General features: G+C 40.2%; 1 protein-coding gene across 1 annotated transcript in view; it reads right to left on the bottom strand.

The window, feature by feature from the left end:
- Window positions 1-18386, bottom strand: part of LOC115471773 (serine/threonine-protein kinase TNNI3K) — a 262913-nt gene that overhangs the window by 35825 nt on the left and 208702 nt on the right. The gene's annotated exons all lie outside the window — the stretch shown is intronic.

The following is an 18386-nucleotide window of genomic DNA, read 5'->3' as shown; positions in this document are numbered from 1 at the left end:
ATGTCTCTTTTCTCCACTTTGACCCCCCCCCTTTTCCCTCACTCACTTTTTCCCAGTCCCATACAGCTACACTCCATCTCTTTCAGCTTCTGGCCTCTCTCATACTCCCTCTGAGTTCCTCTGACCCTCATAGCTTGTGTCTACTCCTGACCTACAGCTCCACCATCAGTCCCTGTCCCCATCACCCAGCCTCTCTTCCCTTTACAGCTCCTTTCTGCCTCTCCCAGCATTTCAGAGCAGCATTGTCTCTCTTAACCACTAACCCCTTTCCATTCCCATTACCCCTTTCTTGAACCCCCTTTATTCCTCTCCCAGTACTCCTCTATCTTTTTTTTTTTTTACCTTAACTGCTATAGGTAGTTCTTTGGCAATATAAGTGAAATTGCCATGTCAATAAAGTTATCTAAATCTGACTGTTCCTTTTGTCAATGTGTCTGTCTGCTGCCCTTGCCTCCCCCGCCCCCCCCATTGGCAGCTGGTGCCTATGACCCCTTTTGTTCTGGTGCCCTGATCACTCCCCCTGCCCTGTTTATTTATTTTTTATTTATTTTTTAAAACTTAGACCCTGCCTAATAAACTAAGCGGCTTACAATAGCTTACATATAGAGGGGCGTTTTCGAAAGAAACGTCTAAATCAGAATTTGGACGTTTTACAAAGACGTCCAAATTCCAAACAGGAAAGAAGGTCATTTTTAAAAAAGATGGACGTCTATCTTTTGTGTTCGAAAAATACCATGGACGTCCTGTGATTTGGACGTCCTTTGTTTTGGTCCATTTTCAAAGAAAAGACATCCAAAACAGAGGAGGAGTGGCTTAATGGTTAGTACAGCAGGCTTTGATGTTGAAAACATGGGTTCAATATCCAGTGCTGCTCCTTGTGACTTTGGGCAAGTCAAAACGCACAAGGGGCATTTTTGGATATGACATCTAAGTCTGAATTTGGACTTTTTTGTAAAACGTCCAAAATCAGAACAGGAAAGGTCATTTTCTAAAAAAAAAAAAAAAAAAAGTCTATCTTTTCCTTTTGAAAGTGTTGTTTGGAAAATGGTTTGTGTGGTTTGTGATTTTGGGGAGTAAAGGGAGGTGAGCCCCGAGTCCCTCCAGTGGTCATCTGGTAATTTGGGGCACCTCTTGGGTGGAGTAGAGTAGCCTAGTGGTTAGTGCAGCAGAGTTTGATTCTGGGGAAGTGGGTTCAATTCCCACTACAGCTATTCATTATAAAAACAGGTATTTATTTATTTATTTGTTACATTTGTATCCCACATTTCCCCACCTATTTGTAGGCTCAATGTGGCTTACACAGTACCGGAGAGGCCTTTGCAGGCTATGGTGTGAACAAATACAGGGTGATATGGTAAGGCCTAGCTCAAAACGTCTAAGTTTTAGTCTTGGACATCTTTGTTTTGTTCCATTATTGTTGAAAGACATCTATGTCTTAGGAACGCCCAAGTCCCACCTTGAACACTCCCCTGGCACACCCCCTTGTGATCTGGACGTCCTTCTGACGGACTTCAGAGAAAGACGTCCAAAAAGAGGTTTTGATAATACTGATTTGGACGTTTCTGTGAGATAAACGTCCAAATGCTGACTTATGTCACTTTTTGGACATCGATCTCTTTTGAAAATGAGCGGTAAATAAATCCTAAAAAAAAAATAAATAAATAAAAATATTACATCGGTCACTCATCTATTTTAAAATTATATTCCTAGAAACGCCTTCAGGAAAAGGTATGTTTTTAGAGCCTTTTCATACTGCAATAAGGAGGAACAAAACTGAAGGGTCAGGGACAGCATTCTGTAACAATGGTCCTAAAATGGAAAAAAACCCCCACCTTTAATCATTCTTACCCTCCATGCTCTTCCCCTACCTCTTCTTCATCGCTCCACTTCCTTACCTATCCCTATCCTTTCTCTCATACCTCTTTTATCCCATTTACCCTTGTTCATTTGTCCTACCACATACCTCCTTTGTTGATTCAGATACTACAGATTGTATTCTCTTGTTACTATGTAAGCCGCATTGAGCCTGCAATGAGCGGGAAAGCGCGGGATACAAATGTAATAAATAAATAAATAAATATCAGAATAGTGTATCTGTTTCAAATCTGGAACTACAGCCTTTTTTTTCTACACCTGATCTTAAAGATCGATTAGTCTTATAAAGCTGCACTGCATTTCTCAAATACACAGGGGCAGGGCAAAATAAACTCTGAAACATCAAAACTAATATCTTCTACTGTATCCTATACCTTCCGGGGAACCAGTGTAATTGTGTCAACATTGGTGAAACATGTTCAAATCTTCCAATTCCACAAATCATATGAGCAGTCACATTTTGGAAAATTGTAAAGCATGAATTCTAGACTGAGGCATTAAAGTCTAATCTCGTCAGGAACAAATATTGATCCACCAACAGAAAATGGTATGTTTTTTTGTTTTTTAAATTTCAAATACTTTTTATTGTTATTAGAAACATAACAAAAAATGAACAGTGTAGCAGAATATTGATAAAGGAATCGAATAGCCTTGTAAGTCATATAAACATGTCAAGCAATAAGGCTGCGATATAAAAGCAAACATTGTCATATTTACAAGTGCTGTTCAATTGAGTAACGAGACAATTACCATTACTAATTGGCAATATTTAGAATTTATGTGTGCTTCTTTTTAGGCATATTCTAAAAAGAGGCGCATGTAAATTCCAACGTGTGTAGCTGCAAAAGGGGTACGGCCATGGGAGGAGTGTAGGTGTGTCGGGGGTGTCAATCACATTTACACGCATTGTTATAGAATTCAGGCAGTGTGCATACATTTTGGAGCGGGCATTTACACCAGGTGTTCAGTGGCACAAATGGCCATGCCTAAATACATACACGTTTCCCCAGCCTAAACGCTATTCTATAAACTGTGTCTTACTACAGACCCGGTTTATAGAATAGCACTATGTGCATTATTCCAACGCACCTACATTTAAGATGCCTTATATAAGACGATGAGCACTGAGCTTGTATTTTATTACGGCAATCCCTAGGGTAAGTTGGCAGCAGGATGCCTACATTTATTCCTGTGCTGAGTTAACAGAATTGCAATTGAGAGGACTTTCAAATTGCATGTGACAGGCAGCTTCCCACTGAAACACGGCCCCTGTTGGGTCCTTCACACTGGAGATGCTTTTGGGCCAAGTTCTATAAATGACACCTTAAAAATCGGCACTGAAAAACAATGTGCTTAGCGTGATTCTATAAACCACGTCTAAAGTAAGGCTATGCGCCGTTCTTGTGAGTAAAATTTAGGCACACCCATGTAAGCCACCTTAAACCAGGCCTAAATACCTGCACCTAACTTAGGCGCAGATTGGGTGTATTCCACAATAATGCACATAGTTTTTTGAAACACCCACGACCCGCCCATTCTGTGCCCATGGACACGACCTCTTTTCAGCTGCATGCAGTAGAATTTACGTGCACCATGTTGTAGAATATGCCTATAAAGTTGTGCACGTAAATTCTAACTAAAGAAAGGTAGTGCCACTAATTGGTTAAGTACCAATTACAGGCGCTGATTGGCTTGTTAATCAATTGTTGGCCAAATTAGTGTGCACAACTTAATGTGCTCTTTATAGAATTTGGAGGGTTGTCAATAAATAAGTTTGCACCCTTCATCAGTTACTGGAGGTCTTTTTGGTTCACCCCTACTTTCTTACATTTTAAAGCACAACCACTTATGCCATCTCTATAGCTGGTGTAAAAGTTTACATTTACACATGCAACTTACAGTATTCTATAAGTTTAGTGCATAAGCATGTGCCCCACCCATGCCCCTTCCACGCCAACATACCCTTTGCAGTTGAACATTGTAGAAGTTAGGAGCTAACCCTGGGATTCTATATATCGCACCTTAATTTCCATGTGGAAATAGAAGCATATTCTATAAAAATGCACATAATTTAATTTGTTAACTTGGTTAATCAGCGCTGTCAAGTGGATGCTAGTAAGCAATTATCAGCACTAATTGGCATTATTTATTTATTTAAAACTCGCTATATCACCTTAACTGTCAGACATAACAAAGCGGTTAACAAAACACAAAATATCAAAAGGAAAGGAACTACAATATCTTGATAGGAAAGGTAATACATGCACTCATAAAAGAACCTAGAACCTAAAACAAATTAATAGATTATACCAGTTAAAAATCATTCTTCTCACTCTCTCTCCCAGGCACCAAGAGTACAATGAGCTCCTCAATCACCAGTAAAAGCCTGCTTAAATAACTATGCTTTCAACAGTGATTTAAATTTCTTTATGTTGAGTTCACCCCGTAAAGAGAAAGAGAATTTCAACGATAGGGAACAACAAAGAAAAAGACACTATGATGATTTGCCTCCAGTTGTGCAAAGCAAGGTCCCAGTAGGACCATACGATGATCATTTATAGATCGCAGGACCCACACTGATGAATATGGAATTGTTAATGAAGATTTGACAAAAAAGCCTTAAAACCCAATAATAGTGCTTTAAATTGAATACGGTAAGGAATTGGCAGCCAATGATGATCTCGTAATGCAAATGTAGCATAATAGAATTTTTATAAATGACAGAGGAGGTGAATAGCTGTATTCTGTAATGTTTGAAGTCTAGTAAGCAATGATTTTGAAATACTTAAATAGATAATATTACTGCAATCCAAATGAGTCATGAAGAGAGAGAGAATTAAAGAATGGAAAGAATCATGGTCAAAGGGTGATTGCACTGATCACAGTTGACGCAAGAGAAAAAAACTGTGCTTTACATAAAGCGGAAACCAGTGGCTCAAATGAAAGACTAGACTCCAGAAGTACTCCTAAATACTGAAAACTCGATACCAGGGTGATTAGAGTATCGAATAACAAAAGAGCAGGTAAATGATCAGTAAGCCAACAGGCCACCATCTTGTGACAATTAAGAACAATCAAGATTTACACGCACAACCCGCTAAGACTATTCTATAATGTGGTGTGCTTAAATTCTACGTTGCATAGTTGAAAAGGGACATGGCCATGGGTGGGGCATGGGCATTTCTAAAATCTTTGTGTGTTGTTATAGAATACAATGCTCTGCCCCTAATTTAGGCATTGGGATTTACACCAAGTAAAACATGTGTAAATGGCTGTGACTAAATTTGGTCCCACGGAGAGGCATTCAGTGTTTTCTATATACCATGGAGAAATTTAAGTCTATTCTATAAAATATAGGTGTACTTTAGAGAATACGCCTTGGCGTATATTTTTTCCATGTGGAATTTTATGATGCCATATATAGAATCTAGCCCTAAATGTACAAAATAGGGGTGTAAGTCAGTTACGTGCATAACTGCAAATTAATGCCAATTAATGCTTGTTAAGTTAAAGTCAATTATTGGGACTTATCAATGAGTGCCAATTTAGTGCAAATTAATTAATTAAGGGGCCCTTTTACCAAACTGCAGTATAAAGTGGCCTTAGCGTGTCCTTATGCAGGTCAATCCCATACACTAAGGCCATTTTTACCACAGGGGTAAAATGGCTGATTTTTCTATTTTTAGTATTAATAGACACACGCTTATTTTACCGTTAGCACGCGAGCCCCTACCGCTACCCATTATATAGGCGCTAAGCATGTGCTTATTGGTTAGCATGCAGCAATATAGCTACGCTAACCGATTAGCACAGAAAATGCCCATGCGCCTCCCAGACCCAGCTTCAGCGCTAAAAATTAAACTGTATTTGTTAGCGCCTGGGTAACATGTGCACAAGGCAAAATTACAACAGAACACCTCAGCGTGCCCCATGGTAAGCCATTTTTTGCTAGAGTAAGCATGCGTTAATTCTTCCCACAGCTTATTAAAAGGACCCCTAAATTTTGAGTGTTACTACTGCTATGTAACTGTGGACACCCTATATAAAATGAGAGGGTATATGCTTTTTAATTTAGGTTCCCTTATTTATGTATGTTACTATCTGGCTCATATTCGAAAAAGAAAAGCATCCAAAAATGGTCATAAAGCACCAGTTTGACAAATTTCTTCTCAAAATGTCCAAATTGGTATTTTCAAAACCTACTTTGCAGATGGTTATCTATTAATTTAAACCGTCTAATGTTTGCTCCGTGAGTTCAACAATCTAATACCTCAATAGCCAACTTTATGTTTCCACACAGTCTCCTGGTTTAGAGGTAAAAAGACTTCAGATCTCCGGTGCACATTCACTCTCTTTTGAACAGCACCACTCCGCTCAGCCGCTGGTTCTTATATATACCAGTGCGGTAAAAGGCGGGAATCCTCATCAGTCAAAACTTCCTTTATTAGTTGCTGTTATGCATTTAATATATATTCTGGTATGCAATTTTTAGCACTTACCTTTTCTTAAGGTCGTTTTTCTGGTAGGTTCACATAACAACAACTAATAGAGGAAGTTTTGACTGATGAGGATTCCCGCCTGTTACCGTACTGGTATATGTAAGAACCAGCGGCTGAGCGGAGCGGTGCTGTTCAAAAGAGAGTGAATGTGCACCGGGGATCTGAAGTCTTTTTACCTCTAAACCAGGAGACTGTGTGGAAACATAAAGTTGGCTATTGAGGTATTAGATGTTTATCTATGCAATTTGTCTACAGTGTGTCTAAATCACAAGGGGGGCATATCAGGGGCATTTTGAAGGAAGGATTAGGGCAGGCCCAACACTTTTAATGGAAAAAAAAAACAAAAAGTCTAGGGCGAAAACTAGACCTGTTTTTATAATGAATAAGACACAAAAAGGTGCTCTAAATGACCAGATGATCATTGGAGGGATTCAGGAATGACCCCCTTACTCCACTAGTGGTCACTGGCCCCCTCCCACCCTCAAAAAATATGAATAAAAATAGTACTCACCAGACTTTATGACAGCCTCAGATATTATATAGACAGGTCAATTAGAGTAGCATGCAGGTCCCCAGAGTAGTGTAGTGGTGGGTGCAGTGGACTATAGACAGGTGGACCCAGGCCCATATCTCCCCTTACCTGTTACACTTGTGGTGGAAACTATGAGTCCTCCAAAACTAATCAGAAACCTACTGTATCCACATATAGGTGCCCCTTCACCCAAAAGCTCTATTGTAGTGGTGTACAGTTGGGGATAGTGGGCTTTGGATGGCTCAGCAGACAAGATAAGGGACCAATGCTGAGATGTATACCTGGGAGCATTTATATGAATTCCACAGCAGTGCCCCCCCTAGGATGCACCATTGCTCTTCTGGGATATCCGGGGGACCAGACGGCTAAAATATGTCTTGATTTTGTGCATTTTTAACTTGTGTATTTTTTTTTCCAAAAATAGCCTAAAAAGATAAATGCACAAAGTACAAAACCTTGTTCAAAATGGTATTTAAAAAAAAAAGATGTTTTTCTTTTTTCAAAAATGGTTACATTTGCTATTCGGATTTGGGACATTTAGCGCAAAATGTCCAAAGTCCAACTTAGACATCATATCGAAAAAGCCCCTCCACATCTTCCTTATTGCTGCAGCAGTGAGGGCACCTGAGCCAAAGAAGCATTCTTGAAAAATGTATGTACAAAAGGCAGCAATGCACTGAACTTGATAGAAGGACTTTGGGTGTAGAGTGGGCATCTTGATGCAGCAAAAAACACCCAGCTGAAGGACAAGGTGGACATGGACTTTAAACTGTCCTGTGATTGACACTAACTTGCCACTTGACCTAGCTGGGTAACAACAAGGTTGGTCAGTGCAGAACTTCAGAAGGCGCAGCTACCCAGCTGGAATGGGAAAGTGAGGAAAACGTATGAAAATTGCGATTCAATGTAGCTCGGCTGCTTCCAGAAATTTATTTTGTGTTTTTGTTGGTAATAATAAAGCTATGGCCTGTAAATTCTCTACCTATTGGAGTTATCTGTGTTCATTTACTGAATGCCTGTGGTATAAGCATGTGATGTGCTGAATGGGTGTACCACCTGCCTATGCTACTGAGTAAAAGAAAAGGCTAGAGGAATACCTAGTATTATATATTATGTAGAAGATACCTCCATGCAAGAGCCAATATTCATTAACTTAAAAAGAATCCGTAACAATAAAATGGCTGCTGATATCCCTGAAATATTATTTCCCGGGTTAACAGTTTTTCTTTCTAATGGATCACAATCCCCTTAAGTGGTTGTGTGATTACAAAGAGTTCAATACTGGACTAATGAGACTGTTCTTGGCTTACTGCTAGTCACAGCTCAGATAAAGCTTGGCAAGAAGAATACACTGACCTGATAAAGCAAGAGACAATATTTAATTAGCAGGCACTCAAACCCACAGGAACAGTGGACCTCAAGAGATGACATCTTTAAATGGCAGTAGTGAGTTGACTGAATTAGCAGGGAAAGGGATTCTACTGATGACTTGCCTATCTCTGCATGAAAAAAGCCTGAGAGGATCATAGAGACAAGAAGCCAGATGAATCAGGAAGTGCACTGAACCGATATTTTGGAGGTCACGAGAAAGCCGCTGGCAGTTAAAAAGTTCAAATATGTTCCTTCTCTCTATGTGTTCCACATTGCACTTGGCTTTTCTGTATGCTGTGAATAAAGCACACCACCACAGAGAACTACATTCAAGCGTCTTTGTCTAAAACCCTGCTATGATGACAGAGAGAGATGCATTACACCCCAGCACACTGCAGACACTTATTTCAACCATTAATATTCCATACAGCTGCTCCACGAAACAGTATCATACTGAGGCAGAATAAAACTCATCCTATGAGCTGAATGGCTTCCACTACAGTAACTTGTTTCCATGTGGGGAACATTTATCTTGAAGACTGATTCACAGACTTTGAGTAATTCCCATCCTACTCAAAAATGACACTTCAAACGTCATGCACACAATATGAATCTACATTTTAAATATATAATCAATCCTGTCAAGTGCTTGAGTTTGACCATTCCCTTAACATTTTCTTCTAAAGCCCCCTCATTGTCTACCTCTTCCCACTTCTTTTCTAATGCTTCTGACCCAGGCTTTCCCCCCTCTAAGGTTGCGATAAAGGTGACCTGAGAGACAGGACTTCTGTGATTTAGTATTATAACAAGGAAGAACCGTCACTCCAGAAGCAATAATACTTGTCAGTCAATACGTGCCTGAGCGTTTCTGCATTCTTAAGGTGAATTCAGCCACTTGGGAAATGTAATAATCTCCTAGAAATGTATTGCCTGGAAAGGTTTATTTCTGACTGTAAAAATGGTAACACTGTATTTGATGCTGTATGGTTACCTTTTAAGGCAAGCTTAAAATCAAAACGCTGTGGAACAAAATACACCTTTGCAGAATGAGAAATCTGAAAATTGGTTTTGTTACTATCAAATTGAAAGAGTTTATTTTTAGATTTCTCATTCTGCAAAGGTGTATTTTGTTCCAAAGGTTTTTTTGATTTTAAGCTGGGCTTTGCTTGTGGACTTGATCTTTGGTTTTTTACCTTTTAAGGCAAGCAATTACTTTTTGAACATTCATATATTAATCCTACAGGTCTTTGAATAACCATCCTGGTTTTTGGATACCATTTCTATTTTAGGCTACAAGAAGGCTGAACAACCTTAGACTAAACGCTGCAGCATTAGAGTAGCTTAACAGTTGTCAAAGCATCAGAGCTCAAGAAGTCCTGAGTATGAGCACAGAGATTTCACCTCTAGTGTGACCCCGCTTTTGCTGCGACTAGGTTCCTAAGGGAAAGGAAGAAGGAGAGAAAGGAGGGAAACATCTTGTGAGCTATTTATTTCTTTTAAAATATTTGTACCCTGGCAATCGCTAGGAGTTCTAAGCAACTGACAAATAAACACAAGGGGGCTGAAATTCAGACTGTGGGAGGGAGACTGGCTAACTTCCACGGTTGGCGGTAAACCTGGAAATTCAATGCCAGGGCTGTATCTGGCAGCAGGCATTGATTTTTTTTGGAAGGGAGGAGGGGGTTTGGCTGCTAAAAAACATAGGGCCCCTTTTAATAAGCTGCGTAGGTGAACGCATGCCAAATTGGAATTACCGCTTGGTTACCGCATGGCCCTTGCGGTAATTTCAATTTTGGCGTGCATCCGTTATGTGCATCTAAAAATATCTTCTATTTTCTGGTGCGCATAACGGTCGCGTGCCAAGTGGAATTTGACACGCGTAGGTCATTACCGCCCAGATTCTTTACCACTAGGTCTATGGCTGATGGTAAGGTCTCAGACCCAAAATGGATGTGCGGAAATTTTGATTTTGCCACACGTCCATTTTCGTAAAAAAAAAAAAAAAAGAAACCTTTTTTACAGGCGCGCTAAAAAATGGATCGGCGCACACCCAAAACCCGCACCATTTTTCAGCACGCCTTTGTAAAATGACCCCATACCCAGTTAAGCCAATATTCATCAGTTGAGCAGCTAAGTTATAGTGGCCAAAGACAGACCTGCTATTTGCACGGGTTTATCTGGCCGCTAAACTTAGCTGGTCAGCCAATGAATATTGGTGCTAATCAGCTATGTTGCACAACATAGCTGGTGACTGGTCTAGCTGCTAAGCAGTAATATTCAGCTGAGATAACCGGCTATTTCATGCTGAATATTAGCGCTAAGCCGGCTTAAGGCTATTTAACCAGCCAGAAGCCGTTCCTGGGGGGGGGTCAAGGGGTGTAATATTCAAAGTAATTTAAGGGGGCAGGAAAGGCTCCTGCCTGCTTAAACTGTGCTCAGCAGGCTGGCTAGCTGGCAGGCAATATTCAGTGGCACTTACTGGGCAGTGCAGCTAGTCATCTGGAAAACTGGGCAGTAGCGGAGCATTACAGGGGCACAGTTGGGGAAGAGCTGTTAGTGCCTGCATAGCTAAGTGGACACACAAGACTGCAGGACCTGCGGAAATCCTGGCAGCAAATTCTTGGCTAGTAAGACCCGGGTATTCAATGCTGGTACCCGAACGTGGGTCAGCATTGAATATTGAAACCTAATTCTGCTCACAGCGGTCAGCATTTAAAAAAAACCACAGACTGCCACCGGCTGAATATTGACTGTAAGAAATATTAATTCATAATATAACAGATACAAACAACCAACAATACTAAAACAATAAAATAACATAAAATAATTACATAAAACTATGCATCAACACCAGTAAAGGTTTGAATAAACTAAAGTGGGGTTGATATTCAGCGTAAGTCAACTAGTTAGGTGCTGCTCCTTCCCAAACTGAGTAGGTCCTGCCCAGATATTCAGGGGCAATTAACCAGTTGGACCTGCTGAATATCTGCTCAGACTACCTTGGCACAATCTAGTTAGTGCTGTGGAGGTCTAGGAGCAATGGTGAAGCTGGGAGTTACCCAGTTAGTGGTGGCTTTCAGTCCTAGCATTATCTGGGTAGTTATTCGGGAACTGATCTGAATATGGGTAAGGGCTAGTTGCTGTCCCATTCCTGAATATTCAATGCCAGCATCTGGGGTTGGCCCAGTGCTGAATTTTGGGGTATACAATTGTTGTGGGCTGAATATTGCCCAGAATTTCTGACTTTCTTATGAAAGACAGATAAATCAACCACCAATCTAATATCTACAGGCAAGCGATTCCAAATACTCAGACCTGACACAGAAATCATCCTATTTCGAATTTTTACCCAGTAAATGTAGAACGTATGATAGTTAAGAATCCTCATGACTGTGACTGTTAGAGGAACACAGAGAAGTTCTGACAAACTGAAAGACCGTGATATTCAATGAAAAAGAAAGTTCTGTAGTCTTTTTATTTTTCATTCATCTAATCATTTCTTATGCATTTATGGGATAATATAAAATTGGCTCAATAAATCCTGTAATTTAATTGGTTTGGTTAGCCTGCACAGAAACAATTGAAAATGCTACAAGAATTGACCCTGAACATAAAAAATGTGATTTGGGTCTCATTTACAATTTTTTTTTCCTGTTCACACATTTTACAATTGAAAGAATGCCAATAAACTATGTAATACTCTATAAACGCAGACTTAACTAAGTTTATGGCATTGCAGTTAGACATGCTACAGTATTACAGTGTATTAAGCAGCTCTACTAATTTGAATCCCAAGATTTCTGGTTTAGCTAGGGGATTTGCTCTTGAGTTCTAGGATTATTTGATGTGGGATGATAGGTAAGGAAGGGCTGATTCATTTGTTATAGGGTCCTTTTACTAAGGTGTGCTGAAAAATGGCTTGTTTGCAATAGTGTATGCGCAGGTTTTGGGCATGCGCAGAATCATTTTTCAGCGCAACTATAAAAAATGCCTTTTAAAAATTTTTACTGAAAATGGACATGCGGCAAAATCAAGATTGCCGCGCGTCCATTTTGGACCTGAGACCTTACCACCAGCCATTGGCCTAGCGGTAAAGTCTCATGCGGTAACCGGGTGGTAATGGCCTACATGCACCAAATGCCACTTGACATGTGTTCATTATGTGCGGCCAAAAATAAAAATGATTTTTTTGGCCGCACGTATTGGATGCGTGGCAAAAATGAAATTACCCCAAGAGCCACATGGTAGCTGTATGATAACTCCATTTTGGCACAAGACAGGCGTGCGTAAAGCCTTACGCGGCTTAGTAAAAGGGCCTCTATGATTCAGAACGGAAAATCACAACCTAGCAGCTAACAGAGACTTTCCCCTTAAAACCAATTTCCTTTAAAAATCAAGAGAGTGAAATCCAGGTGGGAGATGGAGAGGGAGAGAGACAGAAGGTGGAGGAAGAGAAATAGAAAGAGACAGAGAGGTAGAAAGGGTGAGATATATATAGGTATCTCACACTGAAACACATTTAAACAACAGAAGGTTGCTTTACACATTCTCTAGCTTTATCAGAATAAACTCTTCATGACTGTCTGAAAGTAATTGTCCCTATGCGCATCCAGCCCCTGATAGAAGAATCTGAGATTTTTTTTTTCTTTGAATCTCACCATTTTACAACTTGAAATTCATAAAAGCAGACTGCAGTGAAAGGAAGCATTTAAATCAGTAACATGGAGTGTGAAATCCTCACCAGTGCTAGCCTGTAAGATCATAAACCTGCCCCTGGACACAGGCTTAGTTTAATGCAACCCTGTTTCATTACTGCAGCTCCTCCTGCACAGAGGAATGCGACAAGGAAGGGTCTTCAGCTGCCACTGAACACTGGCACAAGGGAGCTGCTTGCTTAACTAAGTAGCAGATCCATTAACTCAGAGCCTGAACTTTGCAAATTGTACTTGTGCTTCATTGTTAAAATAATGAGACTGCAGTAATGGCTTAGATTCCAATGAACATAGAGGAATGACACACACCTTTATAGACTGCTATATTTGAAATATGTTAAACACAAAACAATCTGTGAAGGAAAAAAGTAAAACAAAATGCATAAGTGTTAGGAAAATAACCATACAAACGATGCAGAACTGCTCAGTTCACCCTGTTACTGCTTGGAGGGAGAGAAGGAGGGGGAGAGGACAGGAGTTGGTGGCAGCCTGAGGGGAGTGCTCCACCCCAGGTGACAACCAAGCTAGGTACCTCACTAGTGTTTTGTATTAGTTGTAGGTGTTGAAGGTCTTTTACTCTCTGCGCTAGATGCACTAAACCTTAACGACCCTCTAACAACCCTTTAACGAATGAAATTCCCAACCGTTGCATGCATTAAAGGCCTTTTTCCAATGAAGCAAGCAGCTAACGAAAACGGAGTAACTACCATTGTAATGTGGGCGAATCGAGATGCACTAACAATACCGACGATTACACCGAATCATTTTCCGCAACATATTTAACGTGTAGTCAGAGCAGTCGTAAAGGCCTGAGCTGTCATCTCCCCGCTGCCCCCTGTACCAGAAAAATCAAAGCTGGCATGTTTAAACATGAAAAGTGAGAAAAAAAAATAAAAACACCACAAACACTGGCTCCCCTGCTTTCCCCTGCATTACAAAAAAAATAAACATACCTTAAAAAAGGATCGGGAGGGGGCAAAGGCGATCGTCAGAAGCGTCCTGTATGGACGGCCTTGCCCCCCCCCCAGATCGCTGCTGTTCCCCGCTTCCGCCCTTCACTAAATTAAAAACTGAAAATAAAAAGTTAAACTTTAGCAGCGCCGGGCCCCCCTCCCTTCCTGTGTTGATCTTCTTCTTTTCCCAACACTGCTCTGCCTCCCACCATCCTCCGCCCCTTGCTCCGCCCCCCCCTGAGTTCATCGCCGCCTTTGCCCCCTCCTGATCCTTTTTTAAGGTATGTTTATTTTTTCAGTGATGCAGCTGGGAGCGGGGAGCCATGTGTTTTTGGGGGTTTTGTTGTTGTTGTTCTGACGGTTCTGGCATGCGCAGAGCAGCCAGCATAACGCTTGGCTGCTCTGCGCATGATTTAAGGGCCGATTACCGAACAGAATTACAAATCATTGATACATTGTACTTTTTAAATCCGCACCGAACTTGTGCAACTTGTTTTTTTTGAGCATTGTTCGTTTTTTAAAATTCGGTTCGGACTTTAACGTTTGTAATTTTTTTACGTATGGTTGATGCATCTGGGCCTCAGTCCTTTATAAAGGACTGTGAAGCAGATGAGGATTTTAATAGCTAGAAGATGTTGCAAGGTTTTGATGGAGTGGATCACTCACAGTTTAAAAAGGAGCATTTAACTACTGCAGATATCTGTGGTGTGAATGAGAGTGAGGTGTTAATGATTACTCCTAGGATTTTTATAGTAAGTGTGAGTATTTTGGGGCAGAACAAAGTAGGATAAGTGTTATCAGTGTCTTATTGGTTAGTGAAAGTCCTTGGGAGGACTTTAGTGTCCTTGGCAGTGTATGGAGGATCATCCTAGTCTTCAGATACTCAGGGTCATTTCCTTTCAGGGCCTGGAAGATCAGACATGGAGATTTAAATTTAGCCCTGTATTGTACTGGTAGCCAATGAAATTTTTGCAAAAATGGTGTGATGTGGTCATGTCGCTTGCAACCTTCTATGAGTCTTGCAGCTGCATTCTGAATCAACTGGAGCTGGTGCAGGTCCTTTATAGTCAGGCCATTGTATAGTGCTTTGCAGTAATCCAGTTTAAAAAAAATCATCAGAGCAAGATACTATTATTAAATTATACTGTCATGGGTCAGAATTTTAATCCATCAATATTGATAAATGTGGACATGCCAATTACAAATCCATATATGGCAAGAATTTATAGAGATAGGGTTTATGGACTTTGGTAGCGTAGGCTTGAGTTTAGATCTCGCTGGTGTTATTGACCATCACAGTAATACATCCATGAATCCTAAGATTCAATTAACATCCATCAACAAATGATTTTTGATTTAAAAACTGAAAAAAGAAACAAAATCATTTGAACATGATTTCAAATCTAAAATCAACATCAGGGTAAAAAAGTGATTTCAAATGAAAATAAAAAAAATCATACAAAATTGCTTTAAATTGTCATTTCATTTACTTGATTTCAAATCATACCCAACACTGAGACTGGCCTCATAAAGACCTTGAAAAACTTGATGTACAAATGAGAAAACTCCTCCATGCCCACAAGGTCATCTATAAGAATCAGTGTATGCCAAGACTGTACATTCCTAGAGCTGAAAGAGGAATGGGCCTCACAGATTATACATATGACTGGATTCAGTAAATGGCACTCCCTATTGTGGGGTCTTTTAGAAGCATGGAAATCCTAGAATCTCTACAGGGAAAACCATTCCAGCAGTTGGTAATGGAACCCACATGGGTTGGGGTCATACTGGACTTAGTGCTTGCTAATGGGGAGAGTGTTTTTGATGTTATAGTAGGTGATCATCTGGCATCCAGTGATCATCAGATGGTGTGGTTTAATATTAAGATAGGTGTGGAGAGGGTTCATTTAAAAGTGAAGATTCTAGACTTAAAAAACCCTAACTTTATTCAGATGGAGGATTACTTCAAGGAATTGCTGTCAGGAAGAAGTTGGAAAGTAGTGGGCAAAACTGAAAGGAGATATTGTAAGGGAAAGATATTTGTAGGGAAAGTAAATAAAAGTGAGAGGAAAAAGAGGTTGTCTTGGTTCTCAACAGTAGTAACTGGAAAGGTAAGACAAAAGAGGATAGCCTTTATAAACTACAAGAGATCGCAGAAAGAGGAAGACAGGCAAATATCTGGAAATGCTAAGAGAAGCTGGTAGTCAGGAAAACAAAAATGCAAATGGAAGAAAAACTAGCCAATACAGTAAAATAGGGGAACAACAACAACAAAGAGAGTCCAAATCTCCCGTAAAAAACACCAGAAAAAACAACAAAAACGGAAGATATGCAGAAAGACCAAACTAAAAACGCAAATGTAAAAAAGCCAAATTTGGCTTTTTTACATTTGCGTTTTTAGTTTGGTCTTTCTGCATAAATAGGGGAACAAGACATTTTTTTGAGATATGTTAGTGACAGGAGGAAGTGCAAAAGTGGCATTGTAAGATTCAAAGGTGAAGAGGAGGAATATGTAGAAGCTCATAAAGAGAAGGCGGAAATGCTTAACAAATATTTCTGTTCTGTGTTCATAGCTGAAGGGCTGGGAGCAGGACTTCCAAAGACAAACAGAAATAGGAATGGAGGGGTAGTAGTCCCTGAACGATTTTCAGAGGACTGCATTTGTGAAGAGATGACTCAACTAAAAATGGGCAAAGTGATGGGCTAGATATCATACATTCAAGGGTAGTGAAGGAACTAAGGAAAGTTCTAGCAGTTCCACTGCCTGACCTTTTCAATGCTTCTCTAGAGTTGGGAATGGTCCTGGAGGACTGGAGAAGAGCAGATATAGTCCCTCTACAAAAGCGGAAGTAAAGATGAGGTTGGGAACTACAGGCCAGTAAATCTGACTTCTGTGGTATTTACATTAATAGAAACGCTGCTAAAACAGAGAATAGTAAAGTTTTTTGAATCCAGTGGATTACAGGACCCAAGGAAACATGGTTTCACTAGAGGCAGGTCTTGTCAGATAAATCTGATTAATTTCTTTGACCAGACAGTTGGATTGAGAGAGAGTGATAGATATGGTGTATTTAGATTTTAGCAAAGCCTTTGACACAATTCTGCATAGATGACTAATAAATAAACTGAGTGCCCTCGGTATGGACCCTAATTAACTGACTGGATTAAGAACTGGTTGAGTGGAATGTGACAGAGGGTACTGGTACATGGAGCTCAATCGGAGGAAAAGGATGTTACCTGTGGTGTGCCACAAGGTTTGGTTCTTGGTCTGGTTCTTTTAAACATTTTGTAAGCGATATTGCTGAAGGGCTGTCTGATAAGGTTTGCCTCTTTGTGGATGATACCAAACTCTGCAAAAGGGTAGACATGCTGAGGCTAACATGAGGAAGGACTTAGCAAAGCTAGAGGAATGGTCTGGAATTTGACTGCTAAGATTTAATGCTAACAAATGTAGGGTCATGCATTTGAACTGCAAAAACCCAAGGGAAAAGTACAGTTTACAGGATGAAGAATCTTTGTGCACAAAAGAGGAGCATGACTTGGGTGTGATCATATGTGATGATCTTAATGTGGCCAAACAGGTAGAAAAGGTGACAGCAAACGCTAGAAGGATGCTTGGGTGCATAGGGAGAGGAATGGCCAATAGGAGAAAGGAGGTGATGATGCCTCTGTATAAGATTCTGGTAAGACCTCATTTAAAATATTGTTTACAGTTCTGGAGACCGCACCTTCAAAAAGATATAAACAGGATAGAGTTGATCCAGAGAGTGGCTATTTATATGGTTAGTGGTCTTCATCTTAAAGTGTATGGGGAAAGACTTAATCTCAATATGCATACTTTGGAAGAAACGCGGGAGAGTGGAGATATGATAGAGAGATTTAAATACCTATGCGGCATAAATGTATGAGAGGCAAGTCTATTTCAAGTGAAAGGAAGCTCTAGAATGAGGGGGCATAGGATTTAGGTGAAAGGGTACAGACTCAGAATTAACCTGAGATATACTTCGCAGAAAGGTGAATTCATGGAATGGCCTCCCGGTGGAAGTAGTAGAGACGAAAACAGTATCTGAATTCAGAGAGCTTGGGACAAGTACATAAGGAAGTGATAGGAAGAGCAGATGGCATGGATGGACAGACTGGATAGGCCATATAAGTCTTCATCTGCTTACATTTTTCTCTATTTCTATGTAAAAATCTGTTCCAGAAAGGCACACTTCCTTGTAATATATCTAGCTGCAAACTATGCCAAAACATTTCACAGGACCCCACAGTCATTCACAAAGGAAATATATTCAACATAAAGGAATCTTTCACATGCTCATCTTCCAATGTGGTATATATCATTCAGTGTAAAAAATGTAACGAAGGATGCTATATTGGAGAAACAGGCCAGATTCAATTTACATAGACATCACATGAACAATAGAGCCAGTAGGACCCCCAC

The sequence above is a fragment of the Microcaecilia unicolor genome, chromosome 6 (assembly GCF_901765095.1).
Source record: "Microcaecilia unicolor chromosome 6, aMicUni1.1, whole genome shotgun sequence".
Taxonomy (NCBI): Eukaryota; Metazoa; Chordata; class Amphibia; order Gymnophiona; family Siphonopidae; genus Microcaecilia; species Microcaecilia unicolor.
Note: the sequence above shows the minus strand (reverse complement) of the source record. Positions and strands in the feature narration are given on the sequence as shown.